Below are 7,983 nucleotides of genomic sequence, written 5' to 3'. Positions count from 1 at the left end.
TGCTTTCTTTTTTTGCCTGAAGCACATGAACCAGTGCTTTGACCCTTTGTTGGCTCAAAAATTGAGATTTGTGAATTCTTTTCCATATTTACTGGATGCTCCCTTTGTCTGTTACCTAATTTCCAATGAGATTAATTTTTAACGAGTGATAGACAAAGGGAGAATGGAGGGATTATATGAGTGTGTGGAGGGAGGGAGAGAGAGAGAGAGAGAGAGAGAGAGAGAGAGAGAGAGAGAGAGAGAGAGAGAGAGAGAGAGAGAGAGAGAAGAGACACACAGAGAGAAGAGACACACAGAGAGAAGAGACACACAGAGAGAAGAGACAGAGAGACATAGAGACAGAGAGAGACATAGAGACACAGAGACAGAGATAGATAGATAGAGAGAGAGAGACAACTAGATGGTAGAGTGGGGTGGATAAAGTGCCAGACCTATAGTTAAGAAGACTCTTTCCTGAGTTCAAATCTGGCCTCAGACACTTACTAGTTGTATAACCTTGGACAAGTCACTAACCCCTTTTTCCTCAGTTTCTTCATCTGTCAAATGAGCTGGAGAAGGAAATGGCAAACTACTCTATTATCTTTACCAAGAAAACCCCAAATGGAGTCATGAAGAGTAGGATATGACTGAACGGTAGCAATATTTATAAATAATCTTTATATGGTGAGGGGGATATTGATCTGTAATTAGGATTGGAAACTCAAGAATCCCTTCACTTATTCCTACCACAGCCATCTCTGCAATATATGGATTTAGAGAATGGTTTGAGGCCTAAAGAGATTTTGTCTAGTGCTTCACAAACTGAAGAAGTTGAACTTGGGCCTTTCTTATATTATATTCCCCCATCAATCACATTGCCTTTCCATCATATGTTGATCTTATAAAACATGATTATGAGATAGTTTTTTTGTTTGTTTTTCAACCTAAATCATAGCACCTAAAACTTATAGAGCATCTCTTCCCTCACCTCTATTTTCTATTGTTTACCGAGAAGAATCTTCATTACCAAAATGGGTTTTGACCTTCTTTAGGGGAAATGTGCTTTTTCAACCAATTATATGAATTGACTTACCAATAAAGAAAAGGATATGTAAATAAAAGGATCATAGCAGTTTCTATGAGCCAGAATCCACATCTAAGATATCATTTAATCCAGCCCACATCCCAAAGTATGAATCCTGTCTATAGCAAAAAGTAAAAAAAAAAAAATCCTCTTAACTTTGAGATGAGACATGAATTCAATTTGTAAGTAAAAAAAAAAATGTTTTCACAATAAGATATAAGTAAATTGAAATGCATTTCCTTCTGTTGAAATAAATTTAAAATAAATATAAATTGTTTTAAGAACTTTTTAAAAATTAAGTTATTATGAACTTTATTTTCATGCCATTGGAAAAAAAATTATGACTTTAAATAATACTGTGAACTGTTCCCCATACATAATGAATCATTCAAAACCTGGTAAACCGTGTTAACCCAGGATTCTTCTCCCGAGTTCTTTTTTCTGTTTAACCATACTGATCATCTGTGATTTAGTGGCTAGAGCTTAGACTGAGAGTCACGAGATCCTGGCATTCGTTCCAGCTGGGGCCTTCAGTCTCCCTTGCTCCCTCCAAAAGCTGAGCTCGTTAAGGAGAATGAGGAGCAATGCCTAGTATCTAGCTCAAGAGGGTAGTAGCACATAAAGGAAAGCCAAAACTATGTTGTCCAAGGCTGGCTGTACAGTTCCTTAATTCTTGTCTCTCTAAGGATCAGAGACATAGAGTTGGAAGGCCTTTCAGAAGACATTCAGCCCAAACCACCCTGCCTTCAATTTTACAGATTGTCATTATTATTCAGTTGTTTTTCCACCATGTTCCACTTTTTGTGGTCCCATTTGGGGTTTTCTTAGCAAAGATACTGGAGCAGTTTGTCATTTCCTTCTGCAGTTCATCTTACAGATGAGGTAACTGAGGCAAAAAGGGTTGCATGACTTGCCCAGGATCACATAGCTAAGTTGAAGTTGAAGTTGAAATCCACAGAGAGTAAGGGACTGACTTACTAGAAGTAAGCCATAGAATCTTGATCTAAACAGGGGTCCCCTTGAATCTAGTACCACTGCCCTATGCCTCACTGCTTCCCTTTGATCCTGAAGTCTGCATCAGTCTTCTTATTGAACTGCTGTTTTCCACCAAGCCTTGTGATTTAGCCTAAGCCTTCCAGGATTCTTTGTTTTTCTGGAATTCCCTTCCAGACCTCCTGGACAAGCTTTCCCCCTTTCCCACCCTTCTGAAGGGCCTTTAACTATCATCTCTGTGATCCACAAATCTCTGTATCTCTTTTTTGTCTCTGGTGCTGTCTGCTGGTGTTTCTTTTTTCCACTTTACACAAACCAAGATAGATTCCTTGCCTCACTGGACTGGCAGAGGATGCTGAATAACTGTGTGAACTTTCATAGGTAACAGTTTCCTGGACCTGCCCCTCTCTCAAATGAAGACGTCAGATGAGAGGATATCCTTCCAATGAATATAGGAATTCCATAATTCTACAAATAACATTCCATAATTCTACAAGTTAACCAGTAATAACCAGAGATTAAAGAAAGGAAACTGTACTTATTGAACAGTGAAGATCAGGCACAAAATTTTGAAGACTGCAACAAATGACCAGAGGTTGCAAAAATTTAGCATCTAGAACAGTGGTTCTCAACCTCTCAATTTGTAGCAATGAGAATACATAATGCATATCAGGTATTTACAGTTTTGAAGTAACCCCCAAAATAATTTTTAGGTTTGGGATCACTGCAACGTTTTTTTTTTTCATCAGTACCAAGTCACTTTATTGGGATGTAAATGGTGGTAGTTTTTTGGTACAGATTATAAAAAGATCAGATAACCAAAATATGCATGCACTGAAAGACAGTAGGAGTCTCACCCACAGTTCCCAGTGGTGGGGGAAGCCAGGTGGAGGCTCAGCTCTCGTTGTCACTGTCTCCAAGGGTGTGCTTGTCAAAAAGACATTCCGCCATGCCAGAATCGGGGCCCCCATTTTGCGCAGGTTGGTCACGTGATCACCCAGCTGTTTGATGGACTTTACCTGCTCGTCCAGGTAGTGGGTTTAGATGAAATCACATAAATGGGGGTCATTTTTGTCAGTTGCCAGCTTGTGCAATTCCAGTAACGACTGATTGACATTTTTTTTCCAAGTGCAGCACACACTCCATTGCATTCAGCCCGCTCTCCCAGTCGTCGCAGTCCGGCTTCTTGAAGTCCCGAAGGAAGATGTGGCCGCTTCGCTGGTTCTGCAGTTTCATCAGCTTCTCAGCGTGCTCCCTCTCCTCATGGGATTGGTACAGGAAATACTTGGCGAAGTTCTTCGGCGCCCGGTCAAAGTAATAGGACATGGACAGGTAGACATAGGAGGCGTAGAGCTCCAGGTTGATCTGCCGGTTGATGGCGGCCTCCGAGTCCTGGTGGTAGTTCTGTCGCACTTGGGAGGGGGACCACGGCGACGGCTGCCGGGGGGGCCGGGGAGGCTGAGCAGATGGCTGTTGCTCGAAGGGTAGGACGGAAGAAGTGTTGGTTAGTGGAAGTGAAGGTGGAGAGGTGGCTAAGGGCGGCTCCTGCGGGGAATCGAGCAGCGGGTTCTGTTCAAGCACTGTTGAAGCAGTGAGTATTGCGGGGTCACGGCATTAGAAAGGTTGAGAACCACTGATCTAGAAAGGCACAATAGAAAGGCTAGAATGATATATTTTCATAAACTAACATAAAAATCCTCATATTGCCAGTCCCCAAAGATCCTTAAAAATTCAACAAATGACAGAGACAGAATTATTGCCCACAAACACCCTTCAGTAACATTGAACCATAAACAATGTTTATTTTATTTAGATTATTATTATATTATATTACATATTATTATTTCTATTCTATTTTGTTCTATTTTTAGTGTATAGTCTCATGTGTTTATCTAGTTACCTATTTGGAGGTGGAAGGGACAAGGATCATTTGGGAAAGTAGTCCCCATTTCTGAGACCTCAAGCTTTAGAAGGAAGTAGGTAGGTGCCTAAATTGTAGAGTGCTTGAGTTCAAATATGACCTCAGAAATTCACTGGTTGTGTGACTCTGGGTAAGTCACTTAGCTTGTCTCACTTTCCTCATCCGTAAAATGAGCAGGAGAAGGAAATGGCAAACCACTTCAGGATCTTTGCCAAGATAAAACTCCAAATAGGCTGAAGAGTCAGGCACAACTGAAACATTTAACCAACAAAAAGCCCTTTAGAATGTGAGCTTTTCCAGCCAGGACCAGCTGCTCCTTTTTTCCTCCCATAAGGCAATTCCTACTTCTGAGTCATCAACCTCTACTCCACCTCAGCAGAGAGTACAAGGCATGGGGCTTGATAAGGTTAAGAAGAAAGCTAAATTTAGCCTCCAGCTTAAGTTTGATAAGGTAGCAGATGGCCTTGGGGAACTGAATAAATGAACCTTTGTTCTAACTGCCTGTATAAAACCTTGCTGATAGAATGTAAACATTTAAGAGAAGCTGATGCTACTTTGATACTCCTTTTTCTTTCCAGTTCCAATAAATGCTTGTTGACTGACTGACAGAGTAACAATAATTTTGGAAATATTCTGTTCCTAGTTCCTTTGTAACTTGTAAACTGTTTAACTGTTTAAACTCAACTTGCTGAAGAACAGAATTTTAGGTCTTGATTTCTCCTGTGATTATGGTAAAAGATTTGTTCTTGAATATGATCTCTGATGTTGACTTTCCCTACTTCTGGGTAGGGGAAAGTAGTTAAACCAAATGTTCTGATATCTTGTGGTAAAAATACATTTATGCCTCATTTACTGTTCCTTAGCTTAAGACAAAGATCCAAATTAAGAAGTTTATTCAGGAAAAAGATTAAAAAAAAAACCCTTTGGGGAAATGTATCCCACCCAAAAAACCAAAATTAAAAAAAAAAATTCTCTCATTTTTAGTTTAGAACTCCAATCTAGAATAAAACCCTAGGAAGTTAAACAGAGGGATCACACATCTATTTTTCTCTCCTTGTACTAATACCAACACCAGTTCCCTTTTCCTTGAAGTCTCTCCTTTCTCAAATAAGGACAGAAATAAATTCAAAAGTAGTTAAGCTTGATCTGACTTTTACCTAATAAAAGCTGCCTTTGGTGCTAATTAAAACAAAAGGTGAAAGCATCAAAGAACAGAAAATTTGGGTGCAGAAACTCCCTGGGAGAGGTTGGAGAGAAATAGAGAAAATAACAGAGACAGATGAAGAAAGAGATAGAGATGAGAAAAGTAGGATGATAAAAAGAAGGAAGAAGAGAAGGAGAAGGAAGAAAGAAAAGCATCAGTATTATGTCTCAGCAAAATTAAGCAGCCATGGTGTCTTGCATCCTAGCTCTGGAGTTATCCCCATGGCTAAATGCCTCAATTGCCCTAGGGTCAACCCTCAACATGTCAATCAGAACTTTCTTCCATCTCTTGTTAACCTGGAAGTGAAAAGCCCTGATTTAAACTCCTGAGAAACTTACAGCCCAGACCAAACTGTTAGTGCTGAGTCCCTAAAACTCCCAGTTCCAACTCCTGGGCTCTAAGTATATTTAGCTCTCAAATTGCTGCTTCATACTGTGGCTTAACGCTTTCCTCCTGAAATCTTGGTGCTCTTCTTACAATGGAAATCCCAGAGGTCTTGTCCTGATCCATGTAACATCAACTCCCATTATAAACTTATTTTTTTCCCTTGAAGATGAGTTAAAAATAGATGATAGAGTGCCAGACCTGGAGTCAGGAAGACCTGAGTTCAAATTTGACCACAGGTACTTACTAGCTGTATGACCCTGGGCAAATCATTTAACCTTGTTTGATTTAGTTTCCTCATCTGAAAAATAGGAAAAATAATAGTAGCATTTACTCGACAGGGTTGTTGTGAGATATGATATATGTTGTGAGACATAATACTTGAAAGTGCTCAGCACAATACCTATCACAAAGTAAGTGCTATATAATGGTTAGCTATTATTATTATTAAATTTCAAAGTATGTGGAATGAAAAACTTCCAAAAAAGAGATCAAGCAGGAGAAAACAATGATACTAATAAATATAAAATATGAAAATTGAATAGATAATTGAAATAAAAATCAAAGCCATGTGGAAACATAACAAGGTATACATGTTCTCCATCATTCTATGTACTACTGGAACTGTTCTAAAGGTGTGAAAGCATTGAACATAAAGGAGATGAGCTTAAGTGTCACTACTCTTGCTCAATTACAAAAAGCAATTAGGATAAGAGAATTCTTTCCTAAGCCCTATCATGACTGACCCTACCATTTTGGAGAGCAATCTTGAATTATACCAAAAGTTATAAAACTGTGTATACCTTTTGACCTAGCAATACAACTATTCGGTTTATATATACATATATCTTTTTATTAAATGACACCTCTGTTTTGAGGAAGGTAGGGAAGAAGGGAGATATTTGGGAATTTTCATGTAAGAAACAAGTAAATATTTTTTTTACAAAAAGAGAAATGAGAAGAACCAAAAAAACATTATATACAGCAACAGAAATATTGTTTGAAGAATGGCTTGTATATGTTCATCTCCAGAGAAAGAACTGATAAACAGAAAAAAGCAAGACATAATTATACACACATGTTTTTGTCAGATAATGCCTCCTCTAGTGTAGGGAGGAGAGGGAAGGAGATACCAGAGAATTGTAATGTAACAAATAAATAAAATTAATTAAAAAAAAATAAAACCCTATCACTCAAGCTGGGCTACTTTTTCCTAAGGTCCTACATCATGCACTTTAAGCTAGTTTTTTCTTCAAGTGTATTTTTTTTTATTTTAATATATTTTATTTGATCATTTCCAAGCATTATTCGTTAAAGATCATTTTCTTTTCCTCCCCCCCACCCCCCATAGCCGACGCGTAAGTCCACTGGGCATTAGATGTTTTCTTGATTTGAACCCATTGCTTTGTTGATAGTATTTGCACTAGAGTGTTCATTTAGAGTCTGTCCTCTGTCATGTCCCCTCAACCTCTGTATTCAGGCAGTTGCTTTTTCTTGGTGTTTCCACTCCCATAGTTTATCCTTTGCTTATGAATGGTGTTTTTTTCTCCTGGATCCCTGCAAGTTGTTCAGGGACATTACACCACCACTAATGGAGAAGTCCATTACGTTCGATTATACCACAGTGTATTATTGAATTATACCAAAAGTTATAAAACTGTGTATACCTTTTGACCTAGCAATACAACTCTGTGTACAATGTTCTCCTGGTTCTGCTCCTCTCGCTCTGCATCACTTCCTGGAGGTTGTTCCAGTCTCCATGGAACTTCTCCACTTTATTATTCCTTTTAGCACAATAGTACTCCATCACCAACATATACCACAGTTTGTTCAGCCATTCCCCAATTGATGGGCATCCCCTCGTTTTCCAGTTTTGGGCCACCACAAAGAGCGCAGCTATGAATATTTTTGTACAAGTCTTTTTGTCCATTACTTCAAGTGTATTAAAACCATCTTGGAGACCTAATTGGATCAAGGGACCAAATGATCAAACAATTGACTTCCATGTAGACTAAGAGTTAAAGCAATAATAGGTCAGTAGTTTATCAGGTTTCTGACTAGTAGACTTGTATGATCAAAAGGAAGTTATATCCAATTGAACCAATGCTTTTATCTTTAGTAAACATCATTTCCATTTTTGTTGTTGAGTTGTTTCTGACTCTTCATGACCCCATTTGGAGTTTTTTTGAGGCAAAAATACTGGAATAATTTGCCATTTCCTTCTCCAATTTATTTTACAGATGAAGAAAAGAGGGTTAAGTGACTTGCCCATGGTCATACAGGTAGTATGATTCTGAGGCTAGATTTGAACTCAGGAAAAGAAGTCTTCCAGACTCAAGGCCCAGCACTATCCCTTATGCCACCTAACTTCCTCCTTTCCATTTTTGTGACTAAGAAAAACTTTCTTTTGCTCTTAGT

At 38.6% G+C, this 7,983-nt stretch overlaps 1 pseudogene; it reads right to left on the bottom strand.

The window, feature by feature from the left end:
• Positions 1–2,788: 2,788 nt before the first annotated feature.
• LOC103105475 (ferritin heavy chain-like) lies at positions 2,789–3,670 on the bottom strand (annotated as a pseudogene).
• Positions 3,671–7,983: the final 4,313 nt, after the last annotated feature.

Source organism: Monodelphis domestica, chromosome 3, assembly GCF_027887165.1.
Source record: "Monodelphis domestica isolate mMonDom1 chromosome 3, mMonDom1.pri, whole genome shotgun sequence".
Lineage (NCBI taxonomy): Eukaryota > Metazoa > Chordata > Mammalia > Didelphimorphia > Didelphidae > Monodelphis > Monodelphis domestica.
Note: the sequence above shows the minus strand (reverse complement) of the source record. Positions and strands in the feature narration are given on the sequence as shown.